Source organism: Anser anser, assembly GCF_964211835.1.
Source record: "Anser anser genome assembly, chromosome: 2".
Lineage (NCBI taxonomy): Eukaryota > Metazoa > Chordata > Aves > Anseriformes > Anatidae > Anser > Anser anser.
In genome coordinates this window covers 86973104-86996679 of record NC_139721.1, presented here as the reverse complement: position 1 = coordinate 86996679, position 23576 = coordinate 86973104, and the positions used below count along the sequence as shown (strand labels likewise).

Here is a 23576-nt window from a genome sequence, read left to right as displayed (position 1 = left end):
AACAGAAGAGGGATATACCTTGTACTGCCCTGACAGCTGTGCCAGGCCAGCAGGAAGGGAGCTATCAGTGCTGCCAAGGCAGCTCTGCTGCCTCGTCTGTAATTCACTGCCCTCCAGATCTCCACGTCCTTTTCCACAGGACTGCCAGCATCTAGGGTCATGCCAAAGCAGATGCAGGACTTGGATTGAGCTGTGTATGGGTGAACAGTATTCAAATGGAGTTTTAAGACAGACAGTCCTGTCCTAAGAAACTTAAACCTAAAACAGATGAGACAAGTAGATGCGGCAGGATGAAAAATAACTGTTCAAAAAAGGTGAGTAATTAAAAATGAGGACAGCTAGAAATTTTGAACAGGTTTCTGAGGGAGTATGAAGCCAAATGCAAATTTGAGAACTCCTTCTCAAGGTGTGGGAAAGATAACTGACAGACACTAATCCAGAAATGGGTGATAGAGATAAATAAAGCAATAGCATTAGAGGGATACCTGGCCATAAGGCATAAGGATAGAAGAAAGATTAAAACAGAATAAAATTATGTACAACCTTAGTCACGTAGCTCACCTCTTCATTCAGTTTTTTTTTTTTTAACCTTCATTTCTGAGATATCAATTAGGCAACATCAAAGATACCACAATCCACATAAAGTATAAAAAGGTCTTCAAAAGGAAAAGCAGTACTGCAGCCTGTCGGAGCTACCTGACAAAGAAGAGTTCGATAATCCTCTACTGCACTTGAGCAACAAGGAATGAGAAGTATAACCTTAAAATATAAGTAATGGAAAGAAATAGGTATGTGCCTGAAAGGAAATCATAAATTCATCACGCTAGGCTTTCAAAGACAAACTTTAAACAAAATGGAGGTAGCTGAAAATACCTATTCATTTTGCTTGTGAGAAAAACGAATTTCTCATGCCTTCAGGCAGTAGAGAATTATGTGCTCTTTTGAACTGAAAAAGTGCAAACTGTAGAGGATCAGACTGAATAAATGTTAAGATGCCAGTCTGACAGGGCCTTTGGGAATCTACTCAATAACAATATTTTTGAGATGTCTCACACAGGAATGGTGTATTTGTTATAGTTACTTACACCTCACAGAGTAAGCTAATAATAATGAAAGACTGTTTATGCATGAAGGAACAGAGATGGACACAAAGGAAGTACCTGCATGAGAACACATAACAGGTATGAAAGTCACTTTAAGGTAAGATGAAAAAGAAAAAGAAAAAAAAAAATGGTAACTGAACCATATTGTAAAAAAGATCAGTATTTTCCACTTAGTATCTTTCAAGTGTTGAAAAATTAGTCTGGTTAGTAGGGCTTTTTCCCTCAATTTATGCAAAAAAACTTGAAATGCAAGACTCATTGAGTCCTCATTGCAAGAAGCCACCTTCTTATCATGAAAAGACAGAGACAAGTAATTGGATGAAGGATTGGTTTCCTACATCTGTAAAGATAATTCCATTTATGGAATTATTATGGCTGTTGCAGATCAGACAAGGGTGGTATCCAACATCCGCAAATGAGATTTACACATCTAAAAAAGACTTCTTGAGGAAGCTCTGGTGTCAGCTCTGCTGCAAAGACCCCTGCTTACTGGAGTAGGATAATAATGGTAGCTGTGGAAAAGTCATAAAAAAGGTCAGTGTGATAGAAAAACAGAATATCCCAGGTTGAAAGGGACCCACAAGGATCATTGAGTCCAACTCCTGGCTCCACCCAGCACCACCCAATGGTATGCTGCTGTCACCACTTCCCTGTGGAGCCTGTTCCCATGCCCAACCTCCCTCTCAGGCAAGAACCTTTACCTAACACCCAGCCTGAACCTCCACTGACATAGCTTCATGCCATTAGTGATGAGAAGGTTAATATCAACAAACCTCATCTCCATTGCAAAACTTCTTCCTGCTTTATTGGCAGAGTGCCAATAGAAAATGGAGGCCCTTGGCCTAAACAGAGTACCTCTCAGGGTGTGCTTCACTTTGGTATGCAAACGTGTTTTGCCTTGGTAAGCCAAAACTAAATGTACGATAGCTACAATTTGCAAGATCTAGTGTATTGCTCATAACATCCTAAAATGATTTATAAACACTGATTATTGGGTCTAAGCCTGTAATCCATCTCAGGAGTAAGATACCCTCTGCATAAATAGCTTACAGTATATAAAATAAAGCTGCTTACAGCATATACTGATTGATAAAACATGTACAAAAGGCCAACATAAGACCATATAACGTCTAAGGTCAAATTAAGTTCCACATTAGCTTCCACTCCTTTCTAACTCAAACCAGGGGGGGAGAAAAAAAATCAATTTCATTATGTGGACAACTATAAAACTAACTATACATTCTTATAAAAAGACAAGGAGGCATAAAGGAGCTGACTAATTGACACCTTTTCTACAATAACCTGCAATAAGACTTCAAGAGCGGGAAAAAAAATCAGGCCTAACCATGTTCTTTTCTCATATCACACTCAAAAGAAAGGTTTAAATCTCTTTCTTAAATGACACACTTTAACTTCTTTATTGAATTCTTTATTTCATATCTTTCATCCATTTCTGTCTACTTTTTTTTAAGCATTTGCTAAAATTACTCAGCCAAATGGTACCTGAGGTATACAAAACTTCTTTTCATTGGCATGAGATATATGGGAGAGAGAAGCTTAAAAGGACAATCATTATGTGGAGTCCATAAGCTAAGTTTTTCTGCAGACAAAATATGTTCAGCACAGTTATAGCAAGGATGGAGCAAAACTGGATTAAAACTATCAATTTAAAGTGTGTTTCTGCAACTAATCAAAGGCTATCTTCGTTCCAAATATAATGTTCTCTAACGCCTGGTATATTAGGGGCTTCACCAAAATGGAAAAAAGAACTTGGACCTCTAATGCACCTACAGCTAAAACAGAGACAGAAGTGAAAATGTAGAGTGCGCAGTAGTTAATAATCATTGAAAAGTATAAAAACGTGAGACAAAACCATAGAGAGCTTGAAGACAAAAACTCAGCAAGACCAATGATTGCCGCATCATAGGCAGCAATGAAGGCCAAAGCTTCCCCACTTAAGTGATAACTGTCGAGTGTGCAGGGTCTCAGAAGGACTCCACATCCCCATTGCATCCCCCATTGCAATGCTCTGCCTAGGAGCAGGTAAGCCTTACCTATGTACTGCTTGTATCAGCCAATAAATAACTGCTGAGTACTTATAAATCCAATAAAATCCTGTTTGCAAGTCTCTGTTGATGGTAAAGTATTCAATAAAAGTGACACGGTAGAAGAAGGGTTATAGAAAGTGAAAATACAGTTTGATTAACTATCTATCAGTTTCAATTTACTAATAATGCAGTTTTTAAAATAAGAAAGTGAAGATGGCCTTTGGGTTTCATAAAGGATAAACAACTTTGCCACACAGGAAAAATCAGTTCATATTTTAAGTTTGAATGTTGATAAAAAATTTTCCAAAAACATTTAGCCTTGTTTTGAAGCTGCTTGCGTGGCAACATCAGGAGACCATAGAGAAGAGCAGGGTTTACTTTTAGGGATAATGCTCTATGTGGACATTCCAGGAACCTCATTATCAAAGGCTTTGGTGTCACATCAAGATCACCAGCAATCAACGAAGATTCTCCAGGCTGACCACCTAAAGACAACATAGACAAATCAAACCTTATGGCATTCAGTTGCTAGTTCTGTTTTTCCTGAACAAGGTGATGCCACAATGTCCAGGATCCTCCATAGACAAAAGCTGGTTTTATTTAAGAGTTCCTCTATTTACTTTATAGATATCATAAACATTCTTAAATGCTTATTAATATTTTTCAAAAGACATAAACCTGATTGTTGAAGCTGCAGGTCTGGAGGGAGTCGCATACCAAATCACATTAATTTATGAGCTTTAATTTTAATGAATAAATTAAAGTCCTGAACAAAATAGTTGCAAGATGTTCTTTAATACAAGGGTAGTATGATAAATGCACTCCCCTTTCACCTGGCTTGCAATACAAATACAAAGCACTAGAAAAATCCATGTTTGGGGGCTTTTACAGAGTTAAGAAAAATACTATCCTGTTTATAAAAACAAATTTACAGCTATATATTGCAAGTAAGTATGTTCTCACACGTCCTAGAGTGTGTAACACATCCATTAAAATGAGCCACGTGAACAGGAACAATCTTGAGTTTTGCTCTGCAGGGGAGTCACAACACTCATTAAAATATAATAAGCTCCACAATGAATAGAGCAAGTGCTCATTATAACGTAATGAGTACTAATTATCACACAATGGTCCTGTGGAGTAAACTCGTTGCATTTCAAGAATGTGATACCTTTTTTGTTTAAACATAAATGGGAGCCTCTTCAGTCTCAGTTCAGAACTAGGAAACAGAGAGGCTCTTCACGTGACATAGTATATCCAACCAAACACACTACAGTAATGTAGCAACACAAGCCAAACCAACTTCAGTAGCACAGCAGGCATTAATAGCTTTTGGAAATCAGTCCTCACCCAACTTTATATAGTCTGAAACAGCTCAGGCTCATTAGTCTTCAAGTCACAATGCAAGGCTTATGAAGGCAACAAAGCTCTTCCTGCTGGGATTGCCTGAGAGGTATTTACAAACCTCCTGAATAAGCTTCTATCTAGAAGGCTACTTTTCAAAGGCATGTAAAAATGAACATCCCTCCGGTCAGCTTTTCCATTCATCTGCCACATGGTCAAAGAAAATTTACCTAAATAAGGAGGCCCTGTCTGTCTTTCCCCACATCCAGCTTGCTGCTCCTCCCATTTTCACTGCATTAGATATGGAATTTGTCAAACTGTCATATAAAATGATTCAGTTCTCTAATCTGGCAGAAAATGAACACAGAAAAAAATATACATATACAAAATTCAGCAACTTGTTGGCTGAGTCATCTCACATAAATTCTCCTTTATGTCCTCCATGCTCTCGGGGGCCTACTTCTTCCCTAACACACATCCATCTACTGGCCCATCCTCAAGAGGCCAAGAGGTCTTCCACATTGTGTTCTTCACTCCCAGCATAAGCATGGTTGGTATTAGAACGCTGCAGTCATTTGAGCTTGATTTCAGAAAAGGGGAGGCCTTCTCCAGGCCTATATTCATAAAACAGGATTGTTCCCTCTCAACCCAGAACACTTCTGTCCCAGCTGCAAGCCAAGACCCACAGCACCCTGGCGGTCTTGGGACCTGCTCCCCAGACACAACCCACACCCTTAGCCCCCTCAGCCAATACCCAGGAAGAGGCCACTGCTGCTCAATGGCCACCTCACCTGCCCAGGGAAGGCCTACCACACGCACCGCCTCCTGGAGCAGCCCTGGGGCATGCTGTGAACCTTACCTGTACGATAGCTGGTTTGAGAATATGCAGGATAACAAATAAATCCAGTTTGTGTAGCAAACACTGCATCTAGTATGAATCAACTATAGTACTGTGAATACTTTATGGACTTCACTTGACGCTGAAAGAAGCTCAACGGGCTAGAAATGTTGAGCACCACTTGAAAATATATATTTGCTTGTGGATTGTCTTACTGCTTCCCGAAACCACTTAGAAGGGCTTCTAATGAAAAGCTACACTGGGTTTCAAAGTGTTCATTGAAAACAAATGAGTATAAGAACAAACCCTGTATTTCTTTAGCAGTTTTCTAAAAGCTAGAAGGTGGCTCACAGTTTAATTTATGTGGACGACAATTTAAAACAGAGGAAAAAAAAAAGAAAAAGACAACTGATGTCAATGCAGAAGATACAATGTTAACTGAACTGGTTATTTTACACCTTCTGCCATGCAATTACAAAAATATTTAAGATCTCTCTAGGCTGAATAGGCAAGATAGTAACTCTAAGCTCAAATTCCCTAATATGAATGCAAGAAATCATGCTTAAATGAATGGCAAATATGTAACAAATCTTCTTCATCAGCAAAGTATGCGAAAATTGCATATAATAAATGATGTTTAGCTTTTTTATGACTCCAGTAAGAAGGCTTATTATTTATTAGAAAGAACAAAATGTGAAACATAAAAGAAATAGTGATTGAGGACTGTAATCCACATGTAAATTAGCTTACTTTTTATTTTTAAATATTGGCAGTTCCCATAGGCAGTTAATAGCTGCCATGCTACGATGCTGCTCATATGCCCTAGTTTTATTTCACCTCTCCTGAAAGCCAAGATTTTATACTTAGACGAGTCAGCAGTTCCCTGGTGCTAATACTATATATCAGCATTAAAAATACCTTCTTACAGTCAAATGAAATCTTTTTCACCAGTGAGCAAACTAAAGGAACTACTTCCCTTTTAGCCTTTTTTCTTTCAAATATACACAAACACCCTCAGCATTAATAGCAATGATTTTCCTGTCCTGTCACTATTAAAGTTGTTGCTAATTGTAGGAAGGTTCTCTGCTAAAGGAACACTTGTAATTTACAAATACTATAGGATTCAGTAAGAAAGGGTCTCAGAGATGGTTTTGAATATATCAAATGCATGCCAGACTACTATGGAGATGGTCTCTTATGTCACTAATTTATTTTTTTTAGATATCTGTCACTGAGTACCACTAACAGAACAACATGACAAAGCTTGACCAAATCCTAGCCAGAAATACAAGCCTGAGAAACCCACTACCCCAATTCCAAATGTCAACTTAAGCCTCATTCAACAACTGCCCTAGAAACTATACTTACAAAGAAAAGACAGAACAAAAATATTTCATCTGGGCAAGGTATAATTATTGATAGCAAAAGGCACTTGATAGTTTCTTGGACTAAAAGATTTTCATTCACAGCTCTCCCACCCAATAGGAGTAAGACGTGAATTAAACATAATTCAAATCCAAATGTATAATTAACTTTTATAGAAAATATATTAGTCACTAGGTTAAATAATCTAATCAGAGAATATTATTCAAAATAAATCATTTAATGTAATTACAGAAACGTACAGTCCCATCTGTGAAAATAAGCAGACAGGTCAATGAATAGCTCATTGTACATGATGTGATCAGTAACTTTTACGTGTTTTTAACAGTATCAAGGGTTTTTTCTTCTTCTTCTCTTTTTCAATAATAAAATAAAATAAAATAATTTCCATTCCTTTGTATCCTCCCAAAAAGTGTTTGTATGTACATCCATACATGAACCTGTAACTGCGTCTGTAAGGTCTCAACGAGCACTGATTATGAAACAGCACAACGCATAACGCACCATGAAATACCAAAAAAGAGACTCAACAAAACAGGAGTTGGTTGTTTCCAACTGGAATACCACAAGAGGAGAAGACATGCTGGGCAGCATTTACACCATCTACATCTAGGCACCTACTTGAGCTCAAGCTACCTATATCAGCAGGGAGAGGCAGGCTTCTCCACAGAAAGTTCGAACATCCAAGCAGAAGACCCCACCACAGACCATGAAGAACCTGAAGGTGGACAATTTGTGATGTCCAGTTCACAGCCACTCAGCAAAGGGGGAACAGGATGGGGACGTGGCAGACCCAAGTCCCGCTGCTGGCAGGCTTCCTAGGGAACTGCGTGCCCTTCTGTCGGCCTCACTTCTCCCACTTGCTACATCAAGGCAATGTGACTCCAGGAAAGCACCTTAAGGGTCTGGTCTTACTGACTGCGCAGTACTTCACATTCAGATAACTTTGCTGTATGTAACTGTGTATGTATATGCCAATTTTTACGGGTGCCAAACAAAACTCTGTTCCATATTACAAACTGCCCAGCTTTGGAGTTTCCAAATAAAACTGGCCAACTAGTCCCTTATTACTTAAACTACCATCATAAAACACTGTCTTGACTCTCATTTCTTCTAGTTGCCTCACAAGTTTACAGGTTCTACACCAACGACAGTGGGTTTTAAAAGGAGACTATTTCAACACAGACCAAAAAAATCTCACCAACCACTACAGTCCTATACTCAAAACACAGCCAGAACCTGAGCTAGACTGAGTATTTTTACATGAGACTGCACAAACATCCTTTAAAAACTGACCATGTAAGCACTGACCAAATTATATTGAAACCTAGGCAAGGTGGAGTTGGGATGGAAAATATGTCTGTGACCTAAATATATTCTACCTTGCAAGAATATTTATTTCAAAGAAGCAAGCAGGTTAATAAAGAGTGAGTAGTCAACCTTTTAATTTTAAAATAACACACTGTCTTTTATATGATAATAAGCCCAGCCTTAACTCTGCCCAGGTTTGAAGTAATTCCACAGGAAAAAAAAATAATATATATTTATATATATATAAATGGTAAATCTCAATAATGCAAAATAGCCATTTTTACAAACCTCAGGCAACAGTTAAATATATTTTCAGTATACAAGAACTGCAGATGTGAAAACACCATTAAATTGCTTACCTGTTACTTACAGAGAGGAAAAAAAAAAAACAAAAAAAAAACCAGTGGTACATTGTTTAAAGCATCTCAACATCAGTAGCTTGTCTCCTGTTCTTGGAGAAAATAAATAAATAAATAAATAAAAATCTTGTTCTGCTAGCCTTCCTTCTCCCTTAAGGGAGACATGACTTTTTGGCTCTCACTTGATGAACTTCTTAAAAATTCTACTTCAACATTTGGATTGAATTTTCAAATTCTATGCAACTTCTTTTTGCTGGAAATGGAGAGCAAAACTGTGTTTATAATGGAAACTACCTTACAGAGTAATGGACACACTAGCACTTCGGCATTATGCTCTGCAATATTTCTTTGAAACAATACCGCACAATATTCAACTTATAGTTATTGTGCCAGTGTTCCTTTTATACCTTACAATGTGCTTCAGGGACTTATCTAAGATTGCCTATCAAGTAAATCATGAAATTAGCAGCACATCCTGATTTATCACTGGAGTATACTCTCTTTAAACTAGCACACTGTTGACCAAGGAAAAGGTTTTCGATCATAATCTCAGAACAAATACTAGTGAAACTTACATGCTGGATTACATAAACCTTTGTAGACAATTTTGGGTTTTTCATATTGTTTATGTTTATGACCTTCACATATACACCTTATTCTTCCGGAAGAAGTTGAACAGAATCTATTTACATTGATTTTTTCCCCTCTACATTTTCCTCCCCTTTCTGTTATGTCAGCCTCCGCCTTTATTTTACACTGCCTACAAACAAACTGTGCCACAATGGGTCATGAGGGCTGATTTAGCTTAGGCCCCTGGTAGGGCAGGTCTGCCAGAGCTAACTAGCAGTTAACTGTCTGAGCAGGAGCTCGTGTTCATCTGCATGGAAAAGATGACTCACTGGTATTTAACTGGTTTGATTCAATCTGATAGCATCGATAATTTTCAGCACTACTTACATTAACAGAAGTGTAGCTCTCAACCAGAGCAGGAGCTTCCTGCCATGGAACAGGATCTTTCATACCCTTTGAATTGCATTTATTAGACTGAGATGTCATTTGAAGTCTTCCACACGACCATCTTTAGAACTAACAACTCAATTACTTATATCTTAAATGCGTTTACTTCTAGATGTTGGTAAATTCCAAGTACTTTTCCAAGACAGTGAGTAAAGTGAAGCAGAGTTCAGAGGGAAAAAATACAAAAATTACAATTGCTTTCAAATAAAGATTGTTTCCTGAAGGGTATCATGTACATGTTATGCACCACAGGAACGTCAGTACTGGTCCATGATCAACTGTAACTCTATCCAGCACCCAGACACTTACGCACACATATTTTGGATGTTGATGACATTTATCCCAAATGTTTTATAACATTGCTTATGTTCACCAGTACTGGTTACTACAAGCTAGCACAGCATGCACCAACAAAGTGGTTGAGTTAGAGTCTCTGCATTGCAGGACAAAACTGCTACACGACAACATTTATTAATCTAGGAAGTAAAGAATTAAACTGCTTGGGGATTTAAAGTGGCTGAAGTATAGAAACTTCAACTGACATTTTGTCTTACTAGTACTCCTATCCTGGTGAAGCTTTATGGGAGCCTCAGTACCTACAAGTGGGCCCAATTTAATTTTGGACCTCATCTGTAAGTGGTTTGGTGAGCAACACAGTGCCCCCTAAGCCATGCTCATGTACTGGATCTGCTCCTGTTTAAAGGAAAGACTGCTGTCTGACACGCTATTTCTTCTGCCTATTTTTTTAAAGAGAGCACATAAGAGAGAGTGGGTTAGTGGCTGGTTTGTTTGTTGTTGTTGTTGTTGTTTTTTTTTTCCTGCTTGTTTGTTTTTTACGTAGAAATGGAACAGAGTTATCTATGGGAGTCCTTAAGTAGGATGTAGGATGACTGGTAGTTTTAATTAGTTACAAAAGAAAAGTATTATGTTGTTTCCCAAGGTCCACATCTAAGAAAAGAGTCACACCTTAATTTGCATTAGGTAGCTATAAAGTACCATGTCTTCCTTTGAAGGGTCTGAAATGAAATCAAATGAAATCTGTCAAAGGCAGTAGAGTAGTTAGGAAAGCCTATGGGTTATTTCCATAAATCACTTTACCTTTAAAGCTGAGCAAAATACCAAGCATATGCCAAACTTTAAATTAATATTTCCCCTGAAGATAAACGTTTACTGTTGTCCACGAGGAGGACAATTATTGCAGAAAGAAGGCTTCGGTGTTTTCTCACAACTGTGTATGATTGACTGCAGCACAGAAGTAAAGCTCTGGAAATGGAGGATCTATGGTTAGTGTCTTGGAATGAAAAATAAAATCTGATTTTATCACCTGTGCTAACTGAAGTCATAATTTTACTTGTGTTCTCCATCATATTTCTTCTGATCATGAAAAGCTAATGGGGCATCGATGCTCGTGAAATTGGATTTCTCTCAAGCCCTAATTTGAATGATAAACTATATTATAATGTAAGAAATGCTCATACTGCTTTACAAAGATGAACTCAGGAGAAAAACATGCAGGGGTATACATTTGCTACATGTCACTGGCTTCTGTACCCTGTCCTCTTTGTATCTTGTCACTCCTGTAGGCAAAACAGAGTGTGTCACATACACACACACACACACACACACACACACAGAGGTACAGGACTATGTGAAGGCACACTGGGGAGCTCCTTGCTTGCAAAAACACTCAGTTCCAGACCACTGGCAATGCAACTGGGGAAAATGGGGTGTGAACCGAAGACACATAGTGCGTTTTGGTCTTTAATAAGGATACTATGGGAGTGGACTAGGAGGCAATGGAGAGAGGATTCGTTTCTGGCTGTGCATTATTTACAGTGCCCTTTACACAAAGTAAAGTTGGGTCACTGCTGAAGCTGTGAAAAGCAGCTAAAGGTAAATCTCCAAGTCTTTTTTTTTTTTTTTTTTTCCTGCAATTTCAGCCCTCAGTTATCACATAATATTAGAGATAAGGGGGGAAAAACAGAAAAAAAAGCACCCCTGAAATTGCTCCTGATACATCAGGCTTAAAGTTCCTCACACCCAACTCCACCTGCCGTGCGATTTGCACGGCCGGGCACACGCGTGGGAGCCGGGCTCCCAAACCTGCCCGCCCCCGGTCACCGTGCAGCCGCAGCCGCACGCCAGCCCCCAAGTTACACGGCACGACCGCAGCCACCGCGCACGGACGGACGGACGGACGGACGGACAGACAGAGCGCAGACCTCCCCGTACCTGGATGTCGCGGGTCCCCCCCGCAGCAGCGCGGCTCCCCGGCACCGCAGGGGCGCGGCGAGCGCACCGCCGGCAACTTTGTGCTCGGCGCGGCTCGGCTCGGCTCGGCTCCGGAGCCTCACCCGGCCCGCCCGGCGCCGGCAGCCAGCAGCGACTTGTACCGGTGGTGTCGTCCTCGGAGAGCGCCCGGCCCCGGCCCCGGGTCCCCCGGAGCCACCCCCCGGCGCCGCCCCCGCTCCCCGCTCCCGCCGCTCGCCGGGGCCGCGCAGCGCGGGCACGGAGCGCGCCCGCCTCTGCCCGGCGGCTGCGGGCAGCGCCCAGGGGCCGGGGATGCTGCCGGCCGCTTGATGCCGCTCGGCTCGGCTCGGCTCGGTTCGGTTCGGCGCGCTTCCAGGTGTCCTGCCCCCGATGGAGGCCGGCTGGAGGATGCCCACCCGGGATCAGCATCCTGCCTCCAAGGGGTAACCGGGTGCCGGCCGCGTCCCGGGGGCGATGGGCACGCAGCAGGCTCGCTCCCAGCCCCCTGCCCAGGCAGGGAGCAGCCGACTGAAGAGGAGGAAGGCCGCCGGCAGCGGCCGCGTCCCGAGCGAAAAGGTGCCGCGCACAATGTATGCAATCCAGCTGGAGTGGGAAAGGAGAGGCGAGGAGAGCCATTCCGGCACGTACAGTAACGGGAAGGGAAGCTGCTACACCAGATCTCATGGATGGGAAGAGCAACGCCGGGCACTGAGATGGCCTAAACCAAAGATGGGATAAAATCCAGGGCTAGATTCTGAGAACTTCTTGAACAGAAACGCTCTTGGCTGCTCCAAAATACACGTTACATTACAAATGGTTTTGCGATCAGGGCAGGGGGCTGAAGGAAAGAGGGGAGAGGTAAGCTCCTATCAGGAACGGAGTAGCGACTGCTTCCATTTGCTATGTTCATGTCCCCCGGCCTGCAATTACAGCGCGCAGGAATCGAGGCTTCCATGTGGAGTCTCCACAATGCTCTCACCTAACTCCTGGTGGGCTCCAGTCAGCTCCCTGCCAGATCTCCTGACCCAGCGATGGGCTGCTTTTATCCAGATGATTTTACGGTTTTACCTCACTTTCAAATCCGCTTGTCAAGGTGGTAGTTAGTTTACTAATATTGAGGGGGAAAAGGGAGAAAAAAGACAACCCCTCCCCTTCACTCTGTGAAGGTCCATACAGTTTAATTTGACAAACAATTCATGCCAAGCCACCTCCTTAACTGCTTAAAGTGAGTGAGATTAAACGAGTCTTGCAGTTTACCAACCACTGGGTGAAGTGCAGCTTACCTAGAACAATCCATGGACAGAGCTAAAAGCAAAACATTTTATTTTAGGTCTTTTTTTCAGCAATTTTCAGTGAATAAGGCAGAACTATGAATATTCACCAGATACTCAGAGCATAAGTCATCACTCATTCGCTTCTGCAATGAGCGGTATGACAAGCAGAGGGAAGTCTTGATGCTACAGAAAAGCCTTTAAAAGGTGAGAATATACACAGTTCTTTCTTCTCATATATGTGTGTGTATATAATAAATATACACATATATATTCATATTTAAATATTTCAAATACTCCTCTCAGGCAGGAGTGGAGAACGTTAGCATAAAGAGATTATGAGCAGTATTGCAGGCTAATTTGGTATAAAATAGTCAAAGATATTCTTAACAATTCAAAAACTTTATGCCATTTCAAGGAAGAAGCTGAAAAGTTTAAAAAAAAAAAAAAAACAGCCTCAGTGAACTCTGACATTTCTTTTAAGCCAACGTTTTAAGACTAAACATTGAGATTTGGTTATACTGATGCTAGGCCAATCCATTTATCAGTTTGAATTTTAAAAGACTCTAAATTTGTCATGGGAAAATAAAAAAGCCTTATGAAAAGAGCTACAAAATGAAATTATTGTCTGGGACTGCAGCAGTAATGACAAAGGAATTCCAGGGAAATCTGGTTGTAACACACGAAGCACCACTGTGCAAGTAGGTTCACCTCAGGAGCCCCATGGACTTGCACAGTTCCATCAGTGTATCAAAACACAGAACTTTGCAGATTGCATTCAGAAAGTTCCTTTCCCAGAATTGAGAGCTTGTGACAAAGATTATGTAGGAAAAAGAAAAAGAAAAAAAAAAAAAAAAGAAAGGGGTGGGATTTGTACCTTTGAGGGCGTGGACTTATGCTTTTAGGAGCAATACTGAAATGTAGGTGAACTAGTGATGAAGTAGAACACAGAGCTGTACTGTATGCTAGCAAAGCTTCTACAGATTCAAAAAAAAAAAAAAGTGAGCTTTTGCTGATGTTGAAATTCTTTTTTAGATAACATGCTCCAGTTAATCATTTATAGGATATGCCTGCAAAACCAGTCTCTCTTTGTTGGTGACTTAATATGCTAAACAAATATTGATCATCTTGCAGGTAACAGCTAGAAACTGATAATTCAGCTAACATTCAACCACTTATAAAAAGACAAAGTAGTTCCTTAATATATCAGGTACTGAGAAAATTCAGGTCAATTTTAGACTACAAATTTCCCGTACCCTGGATAAATTAGGAACGTTCAGATCATATTGCGATGATGTTGCTAAGTTCAGTCCAACTCTTCCTCTTTCTTAGGTGCGTGTACTCTAATGGTTGCAGTCAAAGAAAATCAACCCAGTTGCTGCCAAAAACCTCCCTTCACACACTGACAACAACTGTACCAGGATTTTTCACATTCTTGTTCTAAAGCATTGGGAATATCCCTGTTACCACCATCCCCAGCAGCAACTTTCCAGTCTTAAAAATGCAGTTACTGCTTCCCTTTTTGCTAGAGTGAAAGTGTTAAAAAAATAAAATTCTTCCAGTGCATGCCATTATTTCACAATACAAGCAAAGGAATAACACACCTGAAAACAAGTAACAGTTAACACTGGCTGTGTAATTGGTTGTTTTCTTTTTGACTAAATTAAATCGTTATTTTTGTTCTCAGTTGCAGTGCATAAGAACCAGTCACAGCAATACATCTGAGAACAATGACACTTCCTCTCATCGTTTTTTCTCTTATTTCATAAACTCTTTTTTTATCTAAACAGAGCTACTAATAAGTATTCTTACAAGTACTACTACATGAAGAGATACATTTTTTTGAAAGTTTCTATGTGATCTACTATGACAGGTCTCTAGAAACTATCATCTGAAAATATTTCAATGACTGCAATTAACAATTGGTCCTAAAGAAAATAAAATTAAAAGATGTCGAGGAAGATATAAAAAATAATATTTATCCTTTGATGATGCATCACAATCTAACAACCCTTGACTCACCATATCACTGTTATTTCTACATAAAGGAGTAATAAAATATAAAAAGAGTAATAAAATATAAAAAATGCAAAACTAAGTTCAAAATCAAATACATTCAAATTATTGCTGCTTTTCTAGTTTTCTATCAGAAAATAAAGTCTGAATAGATCACAGCAGTCTTTTTTTTTTTTTCATTTTTATACCAAACATTTTCTGATATAAAACGGTGGAACTGAAATGTTTAACCTTGTTTAGTGGATGAACACAAAACTGAGCTGTCTTCATGTTCCTGTAGGGATCTCGGATCGTGCCTATTGTATATTATAGTTTAATGTTTTAATTTGGTAATGTGCACAAATGTTCAGAGGGAACAGGACTGAAACAATTCAATTTGCATATGGTCTCTGAATATTCTTTAAGCCATGCATTTCCTATGAAATATTAAAATGGTTGATTAAGAAAAATAATTTTATTTTATTTTTTAATACAGATCAGCAAATGCTACACAATACTAATCCCAGAGGGAACAGCAATGCTGCTGATACTGCCTTGGCTCCTTCTACACTAAGCATCACTGGAGTATTTTCTAATAAAACAACAACAGCTGTTCCTAGATATATGATGCCAATAACAGTTGCCAGTCACAGAAAACTCATGATAATACAGTCATTTGCCTTTAGTATTGCATGAAATGACAGGTAAAACATACTGACAGAACACAATGTAACACCTGGCATTTTGCTACCCGTTACCATAAAACTCCGAGTGAATCAGTCCCTCTCCAAACGCGCGAAAGCACAGATAATCCATAAAGGGCACCAGGAACAGGGCGGTGTTCCAGCCCCTAAGTCCTTGCCTCGTAACACCATGGGAAATAGAAGAAAGAAGACTCAGCTAAAGGCAACGAAGTGATTGACTCAGACATCAGTAGATCTTTCTGCCCGTCCTGTGGAATTTCACATTAATGTATATATAACAGACACAATTCAGTCAAGAAACTTGCTCAATTGGGATGTTTCTTAGGAAAACGGTATAACCCTATAACAGTATATAACGCAGTGACCACTGTAAAATAGGGTGATCCCTGGTAACTATGTAAGGTTTATATGCAACAGGCAGCGTTCTTGTAAATTTGAACCTGGTAAGAGAAATAACCTTGTGTTTTTGAAATTAATACAGGCAAAAATAATCTTTTTTCATTCACCAACCAATATTAAATCCTCAAGGGTCGAGGTTCCTTCTGGATTGTTGCAAATGGTTACTTAGATACTCTATTTTTATATAATGTATCAGCTGATTACAAGCATGTCTGATTTCATGCATGCCTGAATTATGAATATTATATTGGGTTGGATTTGACGGCTCTTACAAGTAGTAATGAGATGCACCATTCTTCCCCACTGTAACAGGAGCTTTCATAAATTTTTATTTAAAGGTAGGTAAACACTTACCAGCAAAAGCTCTCGGGACAGCCTAAAGACAGATTTCCATAATATTATTCTAAAGAACGTTATTTCTGGGACATATTATGTACTTCTTATCTTTACCAAGACAAAGAAATTGCTTCTCTTAGAGTCCACATTCAGTAGGCTAACAGCAGATCAGAAATGAGAATTCTAAAATGTTACAAGAAGATGACGAGATTACTATTGAAGTAAGAACATCCTTTCCACTAAAACCATAATGCTGAAACACACTGAAGCTGGGATAATGAAAAAGCCAGCAATTTTTAATGTGGAATCTTCATTGGGACATCAGAGTCTCCCATGCCTTCCCTGTACTATTTCTGCATGACCTAACACTTTCTCCTTTCCTTTCCTTTCCTTTCCTTTCCTTTCCTTTCCTTTCCTTTCCTTTCCTTTCCTTTCCTTTCCTTTCCTTTCCTTTCCTTTCCTTTCCTTTCCTTTCCTTTCCTTTCCTTTCCTTTCCTTTCCTTTCCTTTCCTTTCCTTTCCTTTCCTTTCCTTTCCTTTCCTTTCCTTTCCTTTCCTTTCCTCTTCTCTCTTTTATTTTCTTCTTTTTCTTTTTCTTTTTCTTTTTCTTTTTCTTTTTCTTTTTCTTTTTCTTTTTCTTTTTCTTTTTCTTTTTCTTTTTCTTTTTCTTTTTCTTTTTCTTTTTCTTTTTCTTTTTCTTTACTTTTCTTTTAAACCACTTTTTGCCAATATGAGGATGCAACCCTGATGTTGTTTTGCTCAACATATCACCACCGTTCCTTACAAAAATGTACAGGATCAACAACTCTAAAATATAAAACACCTTTCACAGAATCACTGAGATCAGAAGGAACCTCTGGAGATCATTCAGTCCGACCACCCCCTGCTCACAGCAGGGTCAACTAGCACAGGTAGCTTACAGTCATGTCCAGTCCGACTCTGAATGTCTCCAAGGATGGAGACTCCACAACCTCTCTAAGTAACCTGTTCCAGTGTTTGATTACGCTCACACTGGCAAAGTTTTAATTATGTATAAACATATCAGTTGGTGCTTATTGCTTCATGTCTTGACAGTGGGCACCACTAAGACTATGTCTTCCTTTTCTTTATCCCCCTTCATCAGGTATTTATATGTATTGCCAACACCCCCCCCCCCCCAAGAGTCTTCTCCTCTCATGGCCAAACAGTGCCATTTCTCTGCTTGGCCTGATGTGATGGATGTTCTGATCCCTCGATCACCTTCATGGCCCTTCACTGGACTTGCTCCAGCACATCTATGTATGGCTCGGGAGCCCAGAACTGGACTCAGCATTCCAGATAATTCACACCAGAGCTGAAGCAATGGATGACCTCCCTTGACCTGCTGGTGTTGCTCTTCCTAATGCAACCCGGGATGCTCTTGGCTTTCTTTGCCTCAAGGGAACAAATCTGCACTATATTCGTAGTAATTCTGTTTTGTAATTATACCGAGCAGCAATACAGGACCAAAGTTGAACTTTGAAAATTACTGAACTATTTAGCAGAGCTCTTAGTTGCCAAATCACCCACAGCTTGTGGGACAACTGTATTTAGTACAGGGTTGTAGAGTCAATTAGTATCTAATCCCAGCGCTTCCATTAACTAGATTAACCTAGTTTCCGATTAGAGCAGGAAAATAGATAAATCCAAGCAGATTTCTGAAAGAGCAAGAAACTGGAGAGGAAGAGAAACAAAACAGACACTTCTTGGATACTTCCAAAGTCTAAAGCTGAGATTGACAGCATTCTCATTTAGAAGTGTCAAATGAGAAGACTAGGTTGAAGTATATTCTTCAGGCGTAGTGTTACCACATTGTAGCTGATGAGGATTCTCCCAACTGTGTAGGCACAGAATACTCAAACATACTTCCTGTTCTGAGATTCTAGATGGGGTGCTAGTGTGTCCCCCTTCAGTGCACCTAGACCAAGAGGGAAACCATAAGATTTTACTGAGTGTTCTCACATTCCAGTGGTGATAAATCTGTGACATCACCAAGGGAGGAGCCCCCCCGCCTTATTTTCCAGACAATGAGACAACTGAAGAAATAGAAACAACATTCAAGAAACAGACTGATTATTATTCTACTTGTTTTCACTTGAAGAAGCACTCCAGTTCTGCCAGCCAACTATAGGCTTCCTTTTAGGAAATGTCACTGACTGCCATTTATTTAGTTTTAAAAAACATAAACAACAAGATCCTCCTGGAATGCTTCTCAGGATGTGTTTTTCCTGTGCCATTTACTTACTATTGCTCACTAGAATTCTTTAGAATTAATAAAAATTATAAATATCACTAGTATGTTTTGTTCTATAGGCCAAATAAGCAACAAGAAATAACCTCATGCTAAATGGTGACAAACAATGAGGATGACATGTTTGCTTTTTTCCCCAAGCATAAACAGAACACAGAATTTCCCTGACTAATAAATTTACTTTCATTTTAATTAAAACAGAACATTTAGTTTGATTTCATCTGCGCTGTCAAAGAATTAAATAGAAAAATGGCTAGCAGGGGAAAAAATGACAACATTTTCTTTAGTGCCCCAATTGTAAACATAATCGATTGCTACCCATCTGTTCACTAAAGGTGTAGGAAAGGCACATCGGGTAAAGCCTTATTTCCTGTAAGAAGGCTTGCTGAAGTACTTTGCTTTTGATCTCGTATCTTCCAAAATGAAAGGAGTCTTTTCAAAAGTGGAATCTGCCAGTTCTCTTTCTATATAACATTAGATAAACTGCCATTACTGTTTTACTCTTCCCATTCTTTCTACCATTAAATCGAAACTACTGAAGAGTGGCTCCCTCTGAGGAAACTTTCACAACGGCAAGTCCACAGATCCTATCCAAGAATGAAACAATATGTGACAGCATCACAGAAGGGTTTGGGTTGGAAAGGACCCCTCTAAAGATCACCTAGTTCCTCCCCCCTGCCTTAGACAGGGGCATCTTTCACCAGACCAGGTTGATCAAAGCCTTGGGCAACCTGATTTTGAACACTTCCAGGGATGAGGCATCCACAGCTTCTCTGGGTGAACTGTTATAGTCTCACCAACCCCATCATAAATAAATAAACAAATAAATAAATAACAATATCCTTATATGCAATCCAGAGACAAGACAAAAGACTTGACTCACTTTGTGTGGTACTAAGCCTAACTACTGAGGTCTGATCAATGCATATAGTCCAGGAAGGGAGTAATTTTGCTTTAAGGAATTCAAGAAATTAATGATCAGCCAATTCTTTTGGTAGTTTATTCCAATTATTATTTGCTCCTGTATTTGGGAATCTTCACTTACTGACAAAATGTCCCATCCTTCCCATCTCTCATTCTTTCATGCTTATTAGGGTTATGTAGCTAAACCTGCAAAATACAAAATGGGACAGGTTGCATCCAGCAGTGCTGAGTAGGATGACTGCCATCACTGGGGAGCTGTTATCTATTATATAGTCACAGGAATTCCCCAACAACTGAAAAATGGACAACTACGTCAATCTTCCAAAAAAAGTAAGAAGGAAGAGCCACAGAGCGATATAATGTGGTCAGCCTTACCTCAAGTCCTACCAAATTTATAGAGCAAATCCTCCTAGGAACAACTTCCAGGCTCACAGACAGAAAAAAAGCTGAAGGAGTAGTAAGTATGGATACACCAAGGGCAAATCCTTCCTGACCAACTTGTCTTCTATGATGAAATGACTGGATGTAGACAAACAGAGCCATGATGACCACTCTCCTTGAATTTAGTAAGGCTTTTATCACAGTCTCCCACAGTATCCTTGTAGTCAAACTATGGAGTTATGGATTGGCTAGACCACAAGGTAGTGGAAGTCCATCTGGAGTGTAAGCCTCCAGGAACCATGTTCCTCAAGGGTTGATACTGATCCAGATACTTTTTACATCAACAATGGGAACAGAATGTGAGTTGAGAGATGGCATCACAGTGGAGGGAGTGGTTAGTGCACCAGAGGGATGAGAGACGCTCAGGGACGCAAGCTGGGGGGTGGCCACTGAGAAGGTTTGGGTGCTGATGGGTCTGATGTATGCAGAGAAGCTGTGGACGCTGGGTCTGTTTTGCCTGGAGAAGAGAGAAGAAGGTGCAGCAGGGAGCTAGTTGCAGGAGCAGTAGGGAAGACACAGCCAGGTTCTCCTCAGAGACACAGCAACAGGACAGGTAACAGTGGTCACAAGTGGCAAGAGTGAAAAATTTCCACTGGGTATGGGGAGGCAGCTTTTCACAGTGAGCAAGGTTAAGCACTGGGACAGGTTGCACAGAGAGGTACGACAGTCTTTTGAAGAGCCCTGATGAGAGCTTTTGATCTAAATTTTTCTTTGAATCTTTGAAACTAAGCTAGATGTCTCAAAAACAGACTAATCCTTTCTTTTACTTTTCCTGTATAGACAATAATATAATAATCTTCAAATTAGGCAAATGCATCCCCGAGAGTTGCACAAGGAACCAGTCAGTCTCCTATTTCTTTTATGGTAAGATCTATTTTCAGTTGGCTCTCCTGAAGACAATAAAGTGAAATTCTTGGCTTTACAGGATTAGCAATGAGAAAAGACAAAATAGCAAGAGGTGGCATTTGTTAATAAAAGGGCCAGATACAGCGAAGAACCAATCTACTTGGTAAAAAAAAGTACCATTTTTAAAACATTACGTTTTTGTGTAGCAGAAAAACAGGATCTAAACCCATAAAAATATTTAAAATGCTGAGGAATTAAACAGTTGATCTTTAAACAAATTTTAAAATAGAATTATCTACAGTAAATTTTTCAAAGCTAAAAGCTTATTATTTCCTTCCAGTCCTTTATATTATAAAGGTTATAAATTACTGATCCTGCTTTGTTCTTCCAAATGATTCAGTAATAGTAGTATTTAATTGCTGTAAATGAAAACTCACTGTATAATATGCATATATTTATGCATCTAACATTACACTGCTTGAAAATGATTATTTTAACACTTGCAATATGTACACTGTTTCATGTCCATATGATTCAAGTTAATACTAGTTAGTACTATTTTCATTTAATATTCATTTGATTTTGACCTTACTTGCATGCCACATTGTACCACATCTAAAAATATTTGCATCATTGGCATTTAATGGAACCACTACATCATCATAACCCAAATGAATAGGCAAAAAATTGATCTACAGCATTGTTCTGTTCTGTCTCAATGCAGTATCTGTTTTAATAAACAGGGATTATTAAATTCTACCACAGACATTATTAAATCTAGGGTTTTATTTCCATGGCCAAGACCTATGTCCTTCAATATGCCATTTAACTAATAACGTATTTTCTAATTTCATGTCTTGTACTGTTGTGCATGTTTTTTAAACCAACCCTATCCATTTTAGAAGTTTCGTAAGTATCACCACAGTTGAAAGTCAACCCGCTCTTCAGCTAGTGTTACAGTTATTAACAAGCTGCTGCTACTTTTACAGAAATGTAAGCCCAAAGAGCCCATTCCAGAATAAAAATTTTCAAAACCAGGGCGTGACTCAGACTTCTCTGGAAACAGCAGAAAGGTTCTCTGAAATCCTCATGCTGCTGGGAAAAAGGAGGAGGGTAGAAATGCTGCCGGAGAGCAGCTGCCCCCCAAGGCAGCCCAAACCCTTCCCGATCATGGGGCAGGAAGCCGGACGAGACGCGAGGTGCAGAGCCTTGCTGTGCGGGGCCACCACTGCTGGCAAAGCTGGTGGCAGCAGGCAGAACTGGTGGGAGCCTGGTGGAGCAACCTGCTCCACCCGCAGCCGGTATGCCAGACCCCGAGGCTAGCCCAGGGTGGGTGCACACAAGCGAAGGAAGCTTCAGGACAACCTTAACTGTTTCTATAAGCTGTGGCAGGGGCTCAAATTTGCCACATCATCACCTGATACATGAAACTTAGCATCTTGGGGTGCAGGGCTGTGTTTTGGTCTTCGTGTTTTTTTCTGGCCACACTTCTACCTTCTGTGGGTAGCGTTGGCTTCAAGATTCATCTGTTAACATATGCAAAAAATGTGAAGAAATCGTTGCTGGCTTAGATTTACTCAGTGAGCCCAGCAGCCCAACAGGACAGAGAAATGCACAGTCCTTAGAATCTCAGAGGGTCAAGCAGTATGCGCAATGTAGTAGGAGGCAAATGCCCTCTGTGAGGCCAGCTGAGGCAGGCTTCAGAATTAACAGAGATTCTGGCTTTAAACTGCTGCTGGGGGTGGTAAGCATTCATAGGAACGTGTTTAAAAATCATCCATTGACATGTAAGGTGCACAGTATTTCCTGATACTGGGGAAATATCAATAAGCAAGTAGCAGCTGTGACAATGATTGTTTTTAGAGATTGAAATCTCACGAACGCCTTTCAGAGATACCATCAATTTTTGAGTACATCCAAGTGACACCTCATGTGGCTCTTAGGTAAACCCAAAACCTTTGAAAGTAATTTTTGTCTTACACTAAAATCAAAAAATGCCTTTATAACACATTGTAGGTTTCAGTGCATTTTAAACGCTAGTCTGTCTTTTCAGGCAGAACATTTTCTATTAAGAGTATCATGTTGAACTAATGTTTTGAGTGAGAGGCTCTAGAGACAGCATGATTAAAATGCTCTTAATTGACAAAGTTTGAAAGAACAAAAACGTATTGGAATGATTACAGAGATTACACTCCCAGTTTGCCTGATCAGTTGAATATAACTGCCAACGTAGAAGTTGTGAAATGAAATGTTTAGTCAGTGTCAAACTCATCATCCTCAAAATCTATGACACCCTCCCTCTTGCTTCATAGCTGGCAGATAAAAGATGCAAGAACATCAACATATACACTTCTGTTCTTTCTTATAGAGACAAACTGCAGATAAACTCTCTAAAATCAGTTTTCTGCTTTCCTGTGATTAAGGAAGAAGGCAAAAAACCCTGTAAAAACTCTAATGATAGAATTACTATTTCTATGGTGTCTATAGCAACATGACCACTGCTTCCTTATTTCCTTGCTACCATTTTGCTGTAATTCTTCAGTCTCTCAGAGTCTATGTACCCCACTGCTTAATATCAAATGCAAGTTTCATATTCAAATTATTTAATGGAGCACATGATCATTACTTTTATCACTTTCCAAGGTTTTACATTTTGTTTTAGCAATAAAACCAATTTCTTGATGTTCCCACTGACTTCAACATCGTTATGCAGAAGAAAGGAGGCGCATACTTTTAGAA

General features: G+C 39.8%; 1 protein-coding gene across 23 annotated transcripts in view; it reads right to left on the bottom strand.

The window, feature by feature from the left end:
- CDH18 (cadherin 18) overlaps positions 1 to 23576 on the bottom strand; it is a 543479-nt gene that overhangs the window by 249813 nt on the left and 270090 nt on the right. For 3 of the 23 annotated variants that reach the window (XM_083824894.1, XM_083824889.1, XM_083824899.1), the window contains exon 1: positions 11636 to 11775. The exons of 14 other annotated variants lie outside the window; for them this stretch is intronic. The gene's annotated coding sequence lies outside the window, so the exon portion shown is untranslated. Of the gene's footprint in view, positions 1 to 11635; positions 11836 to 23576 lie in introns of those variants that run through there. 6 more of the 23 variants (XM_083824903.1, XM_083824910.1, XM_083824898.1 and 3 more) reach the window with 4 other exon arrangements.